The sequence below is a fragment of the Molothrus aeneus genome, chromosome 7, assembly GCF_037042795.1.
Source record: "Molothrus aeneus isolate 106 chromosome 7, BPBGC_Maene_1.0, whole genome shotgun sequence".
NCBI classification, from domain to species: domain Eukaryota; kingdom Metazoa; phylum Chordata; class Aves; order Passeriformes; family Icteridae; genus Molothrus; species Molothrus aeneus.
Window position 1 is genome coordinate 11852765 of NC_089652.1, and position 17463 is coordinate 11870227.

A 17463-nucleotide genomic window follows, 5' to 3' on the forward strand; every position below is an offset into this window, starting at 1 on the left:
ATAGGAAAAAAACCCACCTCAGTCATGTTCTCAAAACAATCTGCTGTGGTGCTTTACAAATCTAAAGGAAAGGGCAAACTCCACTTTTCACTGTGCACTGGAGATAAAAGTAAAGCTGTGTAATGACTTGGAGCAGAACACCAAAGGGCAGCGAGACTTTGCACGAAGATCTAGGGAAGAAAAATAACCGTTAACTGTTAATTGTAGTTGATTTGTAGCTATTATCAAGGATTTTATTGTCCATGTTGCTCTTGAGAAATATGGCTTCTGTCTGGTGCTGCTCTCTACTCTGTGTTTTTCTGCACTGTTGTAACGCTTCTGTTTTTCTGTTCCTCCTTCCTCAGATATGTCACCAGCTTTCTCACAGTTTTCTTCTTCTAGTATAAGAAGAAACGGTAGTGAAGTACCTTTATTTTAGACTGGACACCTTCTCCTGTAATAACTTGTTTGAAAGCAGTGCTCTATATCATTATTAAATTAAAGAATTTGGATACTGAACTTCACTGAGATTAGCAAGGGGCTGTGCACGTCACACCTCTATGCCCTTTGGGTTTCTGAGCACCTTGAGCTTCAAGATGTGTGGCATTGTTTAGCTTCTACTTTGCATTGGCAAGTCTCTTTACAGTCCTCAGAATGGTACACTCTTGTTTTGGGGAGCATGAGTTGAGGGGGTGTAGTTACCTTGGGGATATATTTGTCATGGCAGGACTTTTACTTCCCATGTGTACATGGGAGTGGCATTGTGGCTGCTTCCTAAAGCAAAAATTTGGCCTTTGTGCAGTCTTGTAACATGCCAAGGACCAGCTCCTTGCCTGATGTAATTTGATAAGGTGGTCAGAAGAGCTAAGTGTAACTGGCACCTTGACCAATGGTGTGTGCAAAATACATTGTTTGCCTTCGGTGCCATTGTGGGAGCACAGGGAATATAAATTTTGGGATATGGCAAGGAGCTGGGGAGTGAAAACTGACACTTTTTGACTGTTTAGTTTCATGGTATGTGGGTGGAACATACAGGGAAGAGGGCAAGTCTGTCAGCTGTAACTCTTGTTTTCCAGTGGAAGTGCAGTAAGTCCCTAGTTCTGGGTATGAGTTAGAAGAAATGTGTTTCAGGTTATTAGCTTCCTTTGTCATTCCTGCTGAAAGTTTCTGCATGTGAAGCTTGTTTAGAAACTGTAATGAAGTCGTGTGTGCAAGTCCCATTTTGAATGTGTGCACCTTTGTGTGTACAGTCTGGGAACTGAAGTGTCATTGGGGTAGGCAGAGAAGTAAAACTTTTTTTTCTTCTGGGAAGTTGTCGGCAGATGTAGTTTTTTTGTGAGGGACTTCAGAAACAGACTTCAAAATTAAAGTCTAATGCTGGTTTCTCAGTATAAAAGAAGTCTTTTTCTTGAATTGGCCATCTTATACTGCATGGGCAATGCCAAATTTGCTCAATTACTAAAGTGATTATTAAGCAACAGTGACAATGGTTTCACTTATTATCCCAGTAAAATTACACTTTTACTAGATGTACCAGAAAAAGCTCCTGATGATTTTCTGTTTATACAATAGTGCTGCAGACCCTAATTAGGATTTGGGAATAAAGTCAAAACTCTGCAAGTGTTTTAAGCTTCTCTTGTAAAACAACAATAATATAGAATGCCAGCCCATCTTTTTATAATACAAAAGAGACCAAAATTATGCTCTGCATGTACATAGTAGGAAAGGATTGTGGCATAACATTTTCAAAGCTTGTTCTTTTCTTGGTTTGCTTTTAACTGAAGCTCTGCAGTTTCTTCAAAACCATGAGTTACAAATGAATCTGCAATACTTTGTGACTCCTTGTCCTTTCCTTCAGACAAAAGGCCCTTTCAAACCATTGTGGAACAGTCACTGATTTTCATGTGGTCATTCAAGAAAAGGATAGCAATTGGCCTTCATAATAGGCCTTTCAGTACTCTCTCAAGTGGTTTGCTGGCTGAAAAAAATGCCCATGGCAGTGTACTGTGTCCAGTATTTAAATTAATGATGAATCTAATCTCCCAAGTGTTGGAAAGGTAAGAGTTCAAATGGCAAAGAAGCCTCACCTGTTTGTGAATACTAGTGTGCTGCTAGTCAGAGTTTGGGACAAATTTTGACCTGTGTGAACTGGTGCAGTTTTATTTGATTTTCTTTGATTGAAGGTCTGTTCTATTTTATTTTATTTTTTTTTTAATTGCTAACTTAAGCCTGGTGTTGCCATGAACTGTGTTTCTGAGAGGGTTGATGCTGTTTTATGTCCTGGGTGGAGTTGAGCAACGCTATCTGTTTGTGCTATGCATAGTCAAGCGAACTGCAAGTATGATTTCTTGGATGGTGACTCTCTTTGAAGGTTGTGGGTGTGTTTTGAGTTGGCATTCAAGGAGCTGCTGCCACTGTTGTGTTGACAGCTCAGTCTTATGGAGTTATCTTTCTGTGCTGGTGAAGTCAACCTGCCTGGCAGCATTTCAAAATAAACACCTTACGTTTGGGGTAGGTCAACTGATGTTTGTTGGCCCAACCTTGTGTAAAATATGTGCAAGAATTTATGGTGCTTGACTGAGTCTTACCTGGACACCACCAAAAGATATTGTTGGTGAGACATTTCCAAATCAGCATAGCCCTTCAGGATCCTGCTAATTTTCTTTAAAATGTGTGCAGTACTTGCCCTGAAGGTTCAGTGCTGGAGTGTTTGCCTGAATGCTACTGTGGCACCTGGCTTTCATCACTGCAGGAGAGTAGATCATAGTGGCTTCAGACTTTCTTATTGGTTATGTACAGCTGCCACCAAAGAGTATTTGGGCTCTGGATGACTTGAAGCTCAAGCACGTACTCGAATGGGTGTTTCAGACTACATTACTTAGTAATACATAAAACCAGCAGTGTCCTACACACATCCAGTTTGTGGCTTCCTCTTCTGCACTACACTTAAGTTATTCCCTTTTAGTATCTAAATTACAGTGCTGTCTATGGTTCTCTATGTAAAATTAAATGCAATAAAACCATTGCACATGCAGTTTGGGTGTGGTGGCACTTCTCAGTTGGGATGAGTTCAGAAGCTGTGGTTTATGGTAGCAGTGGAAAACCTACAAGCCCCAAAATGTCATCACTCTGGGACTTCTCCTTTCTGTGTTGCTGAGGGAATAGCTGACTTATGCAGTGATACTACCCTGTGTAGAATTTGATTTAGTGATCTTTAGTACAAGGTCTGAATGAAGTGGTGTCTTTTCTCTGTTTCTGTTTTACATTAATAACTTCATTTTGGCTAGAAATTGTTTTGAATTGGCTAGTTTGTTCAGGTGCTGTCGTGCCATTGTGCTTTGGTGTTAGAATTGGAGCTTGTTGTCCTTGCGCTGGGTTTGTTGGAATGAGGGATGGTGTGGAGAAAGGCTGCACAGCTCTAAGGTGCAGACAGGCTTTATCATCTGTTCCCACAGCTGCTGAGGTCTCCCATGAGCTGCATGCACTTTGTTACTAGGATGAAAGAAGGAAACCTACTTCTCATTAAAGTTCTTGAGGGTTTCTTCCTCTTCAGTAACCAAATTATGTTGTATACAAACACAGTGGAAGCCAAAAAGGACTGGATAATTCAGCTGGCCAGCAGAAAGGCAGCCAAGTCTGAAATGTAAGGAAAGAGCAGGAGAAGGAAGTCAAAGGGTCAGATGTGTGCTGTCAGGTGCAGAGAGCTCTAGTGCAGGTGGGGCAAGAGGTGCCCTGAAGAAGTGTGAGGCAAATACACATGAACTGGGGCAGCTGCCATGTAAGTAAAGTGCCTGTAGACTTGTGCAGAGGTCAGAAGGTGGTAGTTGGAGGAAACCCTGGTGGGGAGGAAGATTGGGCTTTTTGAAACAAGATGATCCAAATTTTGTGCTATTGGGTCTGCATCACAGCATGGCTGGTAGCCTCACAAATTTTTCCTGTTGTAAAAGACACGAGCCCCTCATGTCTGAAACAGGTGCAGTCTACATCCTCTGTAGCTGAGTTTCTGGGAAAGTGATGTTTCAAACTGAGGTCCTGTTAGACCCCTCTACATGTATTGGCAGTTTTGCAGCACTTTGATGTGAGTAGGAGTTTGGTTCTATGTCCTTAGCCAAGAATATAACATGAGAGCCAGCCATGGAGCAGGCTGCAGCAGTTCCACTGAGTGCTCAGTCCTGAAACTTCTGACTGTTCTGTGAGAGGGTTCAGAGTCCACAGGGTGTTTCAGGATGAAGGGTACTCTACAATTAGAAATGATGTACTTTATTTTGTAGTAAAGAGAGTGAGTAAGCCTACAAAACTAAGGAAGTTCTGAGCAAGGAAAGCTGTTTGGGTGTGGATACCATCCCTGGAGGTGTTCAAGGCCAGTTTGGGTGAGGCTCTGGGCAACCTGATGTAGTGATTTACATTGTTACTCCTGTGGCTTGGAGGTTGGAACTATGTGGCCTTTAAGGTCCCTTCCAACCCAAACCATTCTGTGATTCCATGATTTGGCAGTCTGCGAAGTCACTCTGCTCTTGCATAACCTGGCATGGGATGGTCACGTATGTAAATTCATCCATTGCACTGCTATGAGTACAACAAGGATTGCAATGAAAATGACTGAAAGGGAACCTCATCAATGTGTATAAATATCTAAAGAGAGAGTCCTAAGAGGATGGAACAGGCTCTTCTTGGTGGTGCCAAGCAATAGGACAGGAGGCAATGGGCAGAAAATGATTCATGGGAAGTCCCACCTGAACACGAGGAAGAACTTCTTTACTATGTGGTGACTGAGCAGTGGAACAGATTGCCCATAGAGGGTGCGGAGTCTCTTTCACTGGAGATATTCAAGAACCATCCAGACCTAATCCTGTACAGTGTGCTCTAGGATGGCCCTGCTTGAAAAGGGAAGTTGGAGCAGATGACCCACTGTGGCCCCTTCCAGCCCAGCCCAGCCCATTCTGTGACCTCTTGACAAAGAATGATGGGGTTTTTTTGCTTCTGGGATGAGGTTGACATATTGGCATTTTAGCACCTGATTCCCCTCTCTGAATTTAACCCAAGTATACAACCATGATTATTTTGTGCATTACCTTACAGATGAGGAAATGTTAGAAATTTTTGATTGCTGTCCCAGTGTTGGATTTCCAGAGCTGCTGAATGCAGGAAGTTATTATTGCAGTTGTGTACAGTCAGGTCCTCTAAACCTAAATCAGCCTGTAAATGAGTGATGGTGCCTTGTAAAGTATTTTAGTGTGAATTGCTAAAAAGCAAAACATAATTTCCTAAGCTGTAACAAGGGACTTTTTAAATGAAAGAGGAATCATCTTGTAGTTGCAGGGTCTATAAAACTGCAAAAGGGTTAGTCATTAGCATTGTTGCCTCATATTAAAAGAATGCAGCAATGTAAACTCATTAGTTAAACTGAATAGCACACTTTCAAACTACTGCTCACTATTTTAAGTTAATAATATCTTCTTCCATCTAGAGAGCTGTTTAGCCTCATATTAGAGATTTCTGTGAATTAAAGAAGAAAAACCTCAGGATTACTGTTACTGATGACAAAAAACAGACATTTTGTACTATGGTATAGTTTATAGTGTATATAATCTGGGCTGAACTTGACCTACCAGGCTGTGCATCCTCACTGAGCTGCTGTGTAGTCAGAGCCCAGCTCTGCAGAAGTGGTTCCATAGAGGGAAATGGTCAGACATGTGATAGCAAGGGCTGTTTTTCTGCAGTGCCAAAAGACCTGGGCAAGGACAACTGATTTTGAGATGTCAGTCTGTAAGGTTGGACTGTGGTGAGGGTGCTTCCCCAGTGTATGGGAGCGAGGCTCCTGCAGAGCTGCGTTCCTTCTCCAGGCCTCTGGCCAGCATGGGGACCGCTGGAGCTGCCGCCAGCTGGCAGCTGGGCTGCTTTGCAAGGGCTGCTGCTGAGTGTGCTGGTTTTGTTGGATTTTGTCTTTAAACAAATTTGGTACCAGATTCCATAAAAGGCTTTGCCTTTTGCTCGTTTGGGATTTTTTCTGGACGGGACCTCAGGGACTCTTATGTGCTACATTTTTGGACATTTTCAGTTTCCAGTACTGATCACAGAGCTTTGGGAAGGAATCTGCTGTTAATTGAAATTGAAAATACAGCAGATGGACTCCTTAAGAAACAGGCCATAAATCATTAACTGTCTGTGTTAATACAAAGCTAGAAATGTATCTGTTCGTGCATTACAGTTAAACACCCCCTACCTCCAAAAACAACCACAGAAAGTTCACCTTAATGTAAGGAAGAGCTTCTTAACTGTAGGAGTGACTGTGCACTGGAACAGGTTTCCCAGAGAGGTATTCAATATACCTGGAGATATTCAGGAACTGTGTGGATGCAATCCTATGCAGTGGGCTCTGGGATGACCCTGCCTGAGCAGGAATATTGGTCCAGATAAGCTACTGCTGTCCCATCCAACCTTAGCAAATCTGTGACTCTGTGAAAAAATATAATCATCTCACTCTTATTTTGAAATTTGATAATTCTCCTTTTAATCCTCACCTTTTACAGTGTGCTGTATTCCTGAACATAATCCAGGAGTTGCTTGTCTGGCTTTTCAAGGTCACTGACTTTGGTAATTCACTAGAAGAAATGTACTTATATCCTAGGGTGGCTGAGAAAATTTTAGTATTTAATATATTGGTGAACATGAGGTAGTCAGGCAGTGTGTTTGAAATCTGCAGCTATGGATGTTGAGGGATTTGCTTACATGTGAAAGCTTCGGTTGTTCATACTGAGGACCAGAGTTATGGGTGATGTTGAGCAGAGCCCCCACCTTGCAGGTCCATCTGTGGAAGCCAGGAAATCTTGGAAACAAGAAAGATAGGTTGTAGTTACTGTGTGCCACTCCCCTCTTCTACAGAAGTGGCAAGTATCTTGGGAAATAAAATGGAAAAATAAATAACATCAACGTACTATAACTTTGCAAAGCTAAAACATACAGAAGGCTGATAATTCAGCAGCCTTCTGTATGTTTTAGCTTTGCAAAGCAGAGGTTGGGCTAGAGATAGTAGCTTGGCCACATGGCCTGCTTGTAATGTTTTTCATGCAGCTTTCTGTCATTAAATGGGATGTTATTTTTTTAGTGGACCGTGAAATATTCAGACCATGTCCTGTGGGCAAGTAGTTATTACTGGAATAAACTTTACTCTTGGTATCTCAAAGGCACTTGGAGCAGAGGTGCCAAGTCATAGATCAGTTGCTGAGTCTCGGTGTCAGCAGTAAATGCATGTTTGTTCCTAGGAAAGTAAATGCAGACATGAATTCAGAGTAAATGATCCATATAGAAGATGCTACGCCAATAAACTGAGGCAAACTCCCATTTGCTTTAACAAAGGGTTTATCTGAGTTCCCTGAAGGGATTCCAGATTTGCACCAGCACCTACTTGCTTTTATCCAAACTTCCTAGCAGAATAGAAAACCACACTGTGTTTGTGCTTTATTTTACCCATGTTCCTCCATGACTAAAATACTGACACAGGCATTTCAGCTGAAGCCCAGGCCGAAATAATTTAAATCATCAGGAAACAGTCTAAGTTCCAGCATGAGAAACTTGCTTAAAAACTTTGGGTGTTATTTTGTTATTTGTATGTCATTCCCATGAAAAGGCTGCTTTGACGACCAAATTACTGTTTCATGGAGACCTTCTGTCTCAGGGCTGTGAGAGCTCTGTGTTTTCCTTTGTGATGTGAAATACCACATGGGAATGAGATCTCATTTGCACTCATGGCTGAGTCTGACCAAGATCCCCTGGGTAATTTTGCTTCTCCTTCCTATTAAAGCTTCAAAAGAGGCTAGAGTTATATTTACGTTTGTAAATTGATTTCATCCTGCATTTTTGTTCATTATGATCCCACTCTTAGAATCTGAATGCACAAGAGTATTTCTCCATTCTAGGTGGAGAAGGATTGGAGTTTTATATAAGGACTATGTCTAGCCTCTGTGCTGTACCAATATTCTTTGTGGTTGTGTTCAGCTCTTGTAGGACTGTCAGGAAGAAATGTGAAACTGCTTAGGTGATGGCAGTCTGGGAGTTCTTAACCCTCCTCCTGTCCACACACCAAGGCCAGGACAATGGAGTGAAGTGGAATTGGACTTGAGAATCCATTGCTGCTGCCATGCTGGGCCCTGGCATTGTGCTTTCTTTCTGAGCAGGACGCAGTACCTCCTCCAGTGGGTGATGCAGAGTGTACATCCCTCTGCTGGGCTATCTCCTGGTAGAGATTCCCAGGAACTCCTGTTCTTTGAACCTCACCCACTAACCCCATTACAAAGGCACACTCAGCACATGATGTTGTGTTGACAAACAGTTCTACTTTTCACAGTCATGATGTCATATTTTTTCAGAAGCCCAGCAATTGTGGCAGTAGACCAAGTTCCCTGAAGCCCCCTTATGTCTGTGTCCCAGTGTAACTTTCACGGGACATCTTTAGATGTAGTCTCTTGGGGCTTTTTGGTGATTTTAATACTTATTTATTGGAACCTTTGATATTGGATGCTACACAATAAAACCCAGTCTCAGCTGGATGTCTGTATGAGGAAAAGTTGAAACCTGTTCCACAGGATTGAGCTTTTTAATGCCCTCCCAAAACCTGCATACTGTGTGTCTTAGGCACACATCTGCTATAGCTGGGCTATCTTGCTTTTGGTACTGATCTCACTGTCTTACCTCTGAGACTGAGGTGCTGTCTGCTGAATTGCAGCATAAACTCAATATCCACAGCCATGATGGATCCACCATACATTGGTTGTGTGCAGTAGTCACCCTTTCTCTCCTAAAATAACCCTTCATTCACTTTAAAGCATATGCACTCAGACATATTTTCTCTGCCACTGCTTTTTTGAATAGGCAAATAATTTAAACTTTTTAAAAAAACATAATTTGCATACTTTCCTTTCTCAGAATATGATTATGTCTTGAAATGTCTGTACAAAAATATATAGATTGACTTTGCTATTAAGAAAGAGTCTACTTTTGTTTTGGAGCAGTTTGAAAAATTGTTTTATAAAATGCTGAATAAAAACCATTCGACAGAGTGAGGGCACAGCTGATTTTGCTAGTGTGCAAAGCAAGAAGTATTGCTTCCTTCAGAAGCTTCTCTCCTTCTTTGGGAGGCTGAAGACTGATTACATGGAGGATGTGCCAGTTTGAAAATAGTGCTGATTGCACTTGCATGGAAAATGAGTTACTTCAGCTGTTGCTCATTGCAGAAGCTGTAAAAGGCTTGATTCTTCTGGTGTGCTTTTCTGACCAGAAAATAACATTGCAGGTTTTTTTTTTTCAATTTAGTTACACTTTTTATCATCAACATTTAGTTATAAGGTTGTGTTCCATGTAAATGAGTACTCAAATTTACATGGATCCACAGTGATATTTCTAATAAATCCATGGGATGGTATTTTTAATTTCTTGGCAGTCCGAGACCCAGTATTTTTGAGTTCCCAAGCCTTGGTAAGGGGAAGCTCTCCTGGCAGACTGACCCTGCAAAAGTGGCAAGTAAAATTCACAGTGGACTCCCAAGTGGCAGCAAAATTCATTTCAGAGGGAGGCAGTTTTCACACTGAGGCATGGAGAGTCCACAGATTGTACAGAATATTTTCCTCACTCTTTTTAGAGTCTTGTGGCCCCTAGAGTGTACAGAAATGGAGATCCCATAGCTCCTCTAGGCACTGAACACATCCTGCCTCATCAGGGTATCAGCAATTGTCTTAACTAGGGCTTTCCAGGTTTGTGGTGTTGCTTGGTTACCATAATTCCCACAAGTCTCAAATAAAGAAATTAAAGCAAATGTAAAAAAAGAAATCCACCTGGTTTCTATTTATGGGCAAGGCTACTGTACAGTTGCAAACAAAACAGAATTATAAATCCTCTAAAGCTTCTGTAATGGTTATTTTTTTTCCTCAAGTATTCTACTTGGCTACTCCCAAAGGCTTTCTGTTTGAAACATGTTTTATATTGGACAATTTCTAGGATTCAGCACAAGCTCGTCATGTTCAGAAGCTGGAATCTTGACAAATTATGGCTTGTGTCATCAGCCAGTCTTGGTAAGTCCAGCTGGGATACCTTTTTGTGCATCCCTAGATCAGGGCAGGGAAGAGCGTGCAAATCATAGCTTGGAATACGTTAGGGAGTATTTTTTTTAGTAATGATGATAATGAACTAACATAACCATTTGGCTGAGGATGTCATGTCATTTTTTTAGTGTTTCCAAATGTAGCTTCGAAAGTCCTCACCTGCCCTTAAGGGGAATAATTTTGGCGTGTGGGCTCGTGTGTTTCAGGGAAAATTCTCATCTTAATTTCAGTTAGCTGATCTTGACAAAGTACACACACACTCTGAGAACTTGATTATAGCATATATGTCTAAGTAGCTATTCTGTTGCTATCCCTGCTCCACCAAAGAGTTCTGCAAAATGGAAAGGTATCCTTTTTTTTATCACTTCCAGGCTGAGATAAATGACAACTCTTAAGACAGTCATTCTATTGCTGTGTAACAAATGAGTCTAAGTTGCTTTTCATGAAGTTAACTCCCAAAATAAGACATTTTTGGTAAATTGTGGATTAGCTTCTTAGTGAAGAGAGCTTTCCATAAATCTACTAGGGTCGTAGACAGTGTACCTGGTTATGGTACAGTTGGTTACAGAAACCCTCTTAGTTTCTGATAGTGGAGAAAACTAAAATAAATTGAGATATCTGTGAGTCAGAGATTGAGGAAAGATAAACACATCCAAGTAAAGCATTCCCAGCTGTGGGAAACAAACTATCCCCATCTATCAGAAGTGTGGGATATATTTGAAGCAGACAGCAGTTCTTGTAGGAAGTAGAACTTTTAAGGATTGCCCTATGTTCATTGTCTGAGAATTTGTGCTTCACTGGGGCCCAGAACTCAGTCCTCTAACCATTTTGGGCTTCCAATGGGTCCAGTTCTTCTAACAGTGGGGAGATTTCTCGTCTGGTGAGATAGTAGGTGTTCAGTGGTGTGATGTTGAATTTCTGGTGTTATCTGGCTCATCTGTGTGTGTGTTGTGGATCTGTTCTTGCTCCAGTACTGTCAGGAGGAATTGGATTAGGCCCATAATGCTTTGGGAGTAAATTGTTGACTGATGTTACATTAGGAGGAGTAAAAGACTGAAATAATGAGATCACTGGTAGGAGAATCAAGGTGCTCACAGATATCCTATCATTTGCCCCACTGTGATATCATTGTCTGGTATCACTGAATATCACACTTGTGTCACTGAACAGAAATCTGATGTAGGATGAGAGGTGGTCCAGTCCTGAAGCTTTTATTTGGACCTTTCCCAATCCTAATGTCAACAGATTTTTTTGCTATACAATCTCTGGCAAATACCAAATGAGGATGTTTTTAGACAGAAGGCCTCATGCTGCTTTACAATATTATACATCTTTTGTTGCAGTAAGAAGTGCACGGTGTAAATGTTGATATGAATTGTCCTCTGAAGGCTGGATCCTGCTGAATGTGCTTTGCACTGCATGCCCTGGCCAAGTTTAGGAACTGCAGTGCACAAAATGGAGCATCTTGGGTTAAAGGCAGGCAGAGTTCAGCTTTGGAAGCTGTTGTTTCTGACTGACTGATACTGACAGGATCTTACCACTGTATTGAAGTGTAGCACTGGCAGGCAAGGAGAAACCTGATTGGCTACATCAGAACTTGCAGAGTTTGAGAGTAGATGTCTTAAGGTCTGACTGTCAAAGAAAGTGAGGTTTGCTTTCCATGTGCTAAACAGCTACATTGGCAGTTAGGGAAATGTGACTCACTAGCTAGGCCAAAAGGAAAACTCAGAAAAGGGCCAAAAAACCCCAAGTGCCACAATCATCAACAAAATCTCACTTTTTTGTTGTGTGGACCAGCCAACTATAAATAGCTTTTGTAGTCTTTCATATCAACATTCAGAAGATCTCCTGCCTTGTGCTAGCTTTCTTCTCACCTAGATGTTCCATCAGTGGCCTCACCAAAGAAATATCCTGAAGTAAAAGCTAGCTGTCTATAGTCCAATGTTTCCTTGTGTATCACCATTCATCCCAGCTCAATATGCCTCTGATTCCACTATAAACTTAGCTTTTAATATTTTATAAAAATAAGCAAAAAATCAACCCAAACCACAAGCCAAACGAACTATTCTTAACAGACTCTGACAACTTCCAGTTAATTGCAGTGCTGCTATAGTCACTATATATGATATGGGATATATTTAGCACAGTATTTTGTACAGATGTGCCAATCCTGTTTGTGTAGGAAATTTACTTGGGGATGGAGGAATTGCAGGTTGTGTTTGCTGTTAGGGTCTAGAAGGCTCATGGGCCTACAGTGGAATTAGAAGAGTGCAGTGTTAGAGTTTTCGAGCTCTTCTGTGTGAAGGGCGTGTTGTGAAATCCTAGGTTAAGGCTGCAGTCAGGGTTAGGCATCAGACGAAAAGGGGTCAAAGGCCTTGTTTTACTATTCTGAAGAGTAAAGATTCCTGTAGGATGAGGACTCCAATCTAGAGTGTTATATACCTCATGTTATGGTTTGGTTCTGCTATTTAGGTTCATTAAGGGCTATGTCACAATGAATAGCTGCTCTGATCTAGATTTAAACTTCGGGTCTCGTTCTTCTATTGTCACATATCACATTAATACGAGGATTAGGGAACTGTTGAAAGAGTCACAGCTCAAGATGGGGAGGGATTAAAATGCTTGGGTTATTTGTATGTCCTGCAGGGCTGTAGCACTGTGATGAGCACTGATTACTGGCAGGTGTTTGGGCTTACGTTGGTTTTGGCGCAGTTGTTTGTCACTGAGCTCGGCTGGATGTGCAGTTTGGTGATGTGATATCTGAAGCTCAGCTTTTTCCCTCTCATACTCTGCAGTGGAGGACAATGTTCTGAAGGTTCTGTGAGGGGGTATCATGTCATCTCCATGCACATGGCCTTCCTCAGCCATGGATCTGCCACAGAGGAATATGGACCAGTGTTTTTCAGCCTGCATTCTAAGGCCTGCAGAGTGACAGCATGCCTTCCTATTCCAACATCTTTTCATTGTTTGAGAATAAAAGTCACTTCAAGAATTGACCTTTCATTATAATGGAAAATTACTTGAACATTTGCATGTTAAGCAACAGTATTATCTGTGATGATACATAAGTCAAATAACTTCCTTTTAACTGTTGTACCTTTACTCGTGATTTCCTTTCTCCGCCCTTGAGTCATTTTTTCCTGGATAGTGTTTGATAACATGTCATGGACCATTGAGTAAAGACAAAGTGGTGATTTAGGGGAAGTGATCAAACTGTGGAAAGATGTCCTATAGAATTAATTAATTTTTTCAAGGTAATATATCTCATTTGGTTGGAAAGAACAAATCTTTACTGCACACAGTAAAATGGGGAGGGTTTAGAATTGTGCATATAGTGTGCTATTAGCTATCTGCTTTGTTACTTAATGGTGATGCAAAAGAAGAACTTTGGGCTTCAATTTTTCGCTTATGTTCCTTTGTTTTTTAAAATAATTTTTAATAATAGCTCTCAAGGGGCAATAATTACAATTCTAGCTTGAATAATTTCATACCAGTGACCATATTTCTTGACCACATCAATAAATGAGATTCTGACATTATCTATCACTTTCTTCTTCAAATCTTGTCAAGTTCCAAAGGACAGAAATTGTCAAAAGAACTAATTGGAGGAAAAAACCAATTTTTTTAAAGTTAGAAAGCTCTTCTCATTTGACTTTTTTAGGTTTTAGTTTCCAGTGAAGTTGGAGAGGATTCTCCTATGTAGCCTGGGTTGAAAAAGATCAAAACTGGGGTTTAGCAGGTGGTGTGATGCAGGGAAAAAGAACAATCACTAGGATGCCTCAGTGCAATAATGTCTGTGATCTGATTTGCTGTGTTTAAATCCTAAAAATACTTCCTGCAGACTACATGCAGTACTGGAAGGAGTTAAATGTCTGGATGTTGGCATAAGAAGTGCAGTAACTATTAGGAATGCTTCTGTCTTCTCTGCTTTGATTCAGGTGCTCACTGGACAAAATGGATGAGTTCTTAGCCTTTCCTTGTGTCCCTTTGAGGGAAACAGCCAACTCTTGCCCTTGCTTGCCCCAAAGAAAAAACTCCTGGTAGGGCCATCACGTAGGCCTCTTCCCCAGTGCTTGGTTGGGGTATTCTGCCCAAAGACAAGGAATTGGGTATGCCTCCCTCACCAGGTTTCCAACCCCTCAATTCCTCTCATGGATCCGTGCCTGTTGTGTAGATTCCAACACTCAGAAATGCTCTTTAACACTGACATGTGTGACTACTTGTATTTCTTCATTGAAGCATCACATTTTAAATTGCTCTATTCATTCCTTTGATTTTGAACATAACTGTGACTCAGCAAGCCATGCAGAAATGTGTGTTTAGATTGTAATGGACTTTGGGACATAAGCTGAGAGAGTCTTTGTTGTGGGAGCCTTTGCCAGGTGAAGTGCTTCAGGGAACATCTGGCTGTTTTGGATGCAGAAGCAATTAAGAGCTTTCTGCCTTGCTTTAAACTAAAACCTGTGATGCTAACAGGACTTTTGCAGTCTAAAACTTGTCTTGGCCTTGGCAAAATATGTAGTTTCAATAAGGATAAAATGAATTAAATATGACAGCAGTCACACATTTCTAGTCTGTACACAGAGGTAGTATTTTGTAGTATACAGAAGGAAAAAATTGTCTGTAAAGACAGTCCAGTCACAGTGGCTTAGTAGAGGCTGATTTCAGCAATCAGGATGTTCAGAAACATTGCAATATTCTTTTAGGATTAGCTGAGGGACTGCTAAACAGATCTTATTCCAAAGCAAACAAGGACCAGTGTGCAACTCACTTAATAGCTGCCAAAGAGGAATAATTTCTATCTGGCATGCATGGTAAGCCATAGACCATGACTGCCTTGTCCTCACAACTACACAAGAGAATACAAAACTTAACTATTTCCCTGCACTGATGAAATTGAGAGACCAGTTTCCATTCATCTGTGAATGGATGTAAATAGGCACTCAGTTTTCCATGTGGTTGTGTGTCTTTAACTTTGGGGACAATTCCTCTGAAATGTATATGTAAATCAGCAAAGACCTTGTATTGTGAACAAAGTGCTGGTGTCACCCTTTGGGTTTCCCTTTGTTTCATCTGAGTTAGTATTCTTGAGATGATAATGTTGTTTCTGGAGAATGACCACAGTGAAACTGCACTAGTGCTGCTCAGAGGGGTTGATTTAGTCGCTGCTATGTTACTGTAACTTGCACCTACAGCTCTCTTGCATTAATGATAAAATAATTTTCATTGCTTAAGTTTATTTTTCTGCATATCCCATGTGCTGGCTAGTTTGAGCTTAAAATACGTGCTTTAAAAATGGGTTTGTTTCAGGGCAGAATTGTATGTGTGGTCAGGAATGGGACTAACAACAAAGCTTAGGTGATTGCCTGAGCTTTCATGGCAGTGAAGATAGGCCCTTAGAAAAGATAAGCCCTGTAAAACAGGTAAGGGCACCCTCACATGTTGACCACAGCAGTAAAGGAATGAGGGATGTTTTTTTTTTTCACAAAAGTCTACTGTAAGAAGACAGTAAAGCAAATTAAGAAAAAATTAAGTACTTGTTTGTTTGGTTTTTTTTAACTTCAGCTATTTTTGCAGGAGATAACAGTCTTTTGGAGAAGACAGAAAAATAGGAACAGAAACTGGAGTAATTTGCAGTGGTAAGATACTTTTTATCTCTTTGCTGATCATTCAGATAGGAAGTTTACTTACAGGTCTGTCAGTGCAAGAACAAGAAGCCAAGAACTTTGGGGGCTGCTTTCACCAGAGCAGTGCAGTCTGTTTGAACATCTTGGAACTTTAATCATATGGAAATCATAGAGTGGCTTGGGTAGGGAGGTACTTAAAGATCTTCTTGTTCTGACCCTCCTGCCGCGGCCAGGGACACCTTACACTAGACCAGGTTGCCCTGGGTCCAGGGCCCCATGCAGCCTGGACCTGAGCACTCTCAGGGATGGGGCAGTTTTTTTCTCCAGAGTCTGTCACTCACCATTCTGTATAAATTTCTCTCCTTTGTCTTCTTCTTCTCTGTCATTTAGCTGACCAGCTTATGCTATATGGTCCTACTGCTTCTCCTCACCATCTCCTCATCTTTTTAATTGTTTGTAAGACTGTGAAGATGTAGCATGGTTTGCATCTGAAAGTTCTGCTGAACTGATATTCTGAAGTCATATCACACCAAGTATAGTCCAAAGTGACATTCAGAGGGTAGTGGGAAAGGGTAGCATTGTAGTAATTAAAAAAAATTAAATACACATGTACTAAAAACTGAGAAATGGGAGCTTTGCAATTGCCTAATTTTAGAGGTCCAAACTCCATGTTTTTTGTCACTTGTTTTTGAGAAAATATTTGTTTGAACATAACAAGTAATTCCTTTTGCCTTTTTGTCCAAAGGAGATGGTTTCTCTGTGTCCAGCATGTTAAAAATCATAAGCTAAATCTGTTCGAAGCCTCAATCTAACAAGTTTAAAGTTTTAAGGACTTCATCCTTCTGTGTAATTCTAATAGAGATGACCATTTTTTTCAAATGTCTGTAAGGTTCTCTTGTTTCCTTGCAGCTTAGGACACCTGGGTTGTGTCCTTTATGAAGGCTTCCTGAGAAATCTTCACTGAATCACTTAATTCCTCAATTTTAAATCTATAGGATGAGATAACAATACTCTTGCACTTAAGCATGGGTGTCAGAATGATAAATATACGATTATGTATTGAAGTTTCTGAAATGCTCAGGCATTATGATAAATAGATGGAAGGAGAAGTAATTTCATTTGCACATTATTCACTTCATGCACCCTGTTTCTTTGGTGGAGGTAGTTATGCTGTTTCTTAAGGATTTCCTTTTTGCTTCAGATTTTTTACACAGAATTGCCACATGGCAAAGTTTCAAGGCTTTTGGTAGTGGAAAGCTCACAGGGAGTGGCTGAATAGAGTCAATCTGGTAGTTAATAATTCAGCATACTGAACTCAGTAGCGGTGAGCTGTGTGACTTCCTCAAAGGAAAGAAGAAAAAGATACGTGCCCAAAGTGGTTCTTAGGCATCTGCTGATCACAAGTGTGGCCAAGTACATGATGAAATATTGCTTGTCTGGCTCTGAGCTCTGTATAGTACAAGCAGAGTGACTCATTGGGTCAGTTGCTGACCACAAGTTGAGCTGTCAGAAGCAGATGGGTTGCCTAGAGAACGAGATATCTTGGAAGTATCTCCACCCTTGTCAGCAGTGTTAGACAGCACGGGGATTTCTCAGAAGCAGTGATTTCTGGGAAAGATGCTGGTTTTTCAGCTGCACTTGGTCTTCCACACCAGAATGATGCCTTGTGGCCCTGAGAATAAGGAAACCTGCTGGCTTGTTAGTGAAGGTCCATATTTGTGAATCTTGTGCTTGAAGGGGTAGTAATAGGGAGGTCAGTAATG

At 41.0% G+C, this 17463-nt stretch overlaps 1 protein-coding gene across 2 annotated transcripts in view; it reads left to right on the forward strand.

The window, feature by feature from the left end:
- Positions 1-17463, forward strand: part of SPATS2L (spermatogenesis associated serine rich 2 like) — a 76107-nt gene that overhangs the window by 2305 nt on the left and 56339 nt on the right. Inside the window, exon 2 of one of the 2 annotated variants that reach the window (XM_066553750.1) lies at positions 15651-15712. The exons of the other annotated variant lie outside the window; for it this stretch is intronic. The gene's annotated coding sequence lies outside the window, so the exon portion shown is untranslated. The remainder of the gene's footprint in view (positions 1-15650; positions 15713-17463) is intronic. 2 annotated transcript variants of the gene reach the window in all.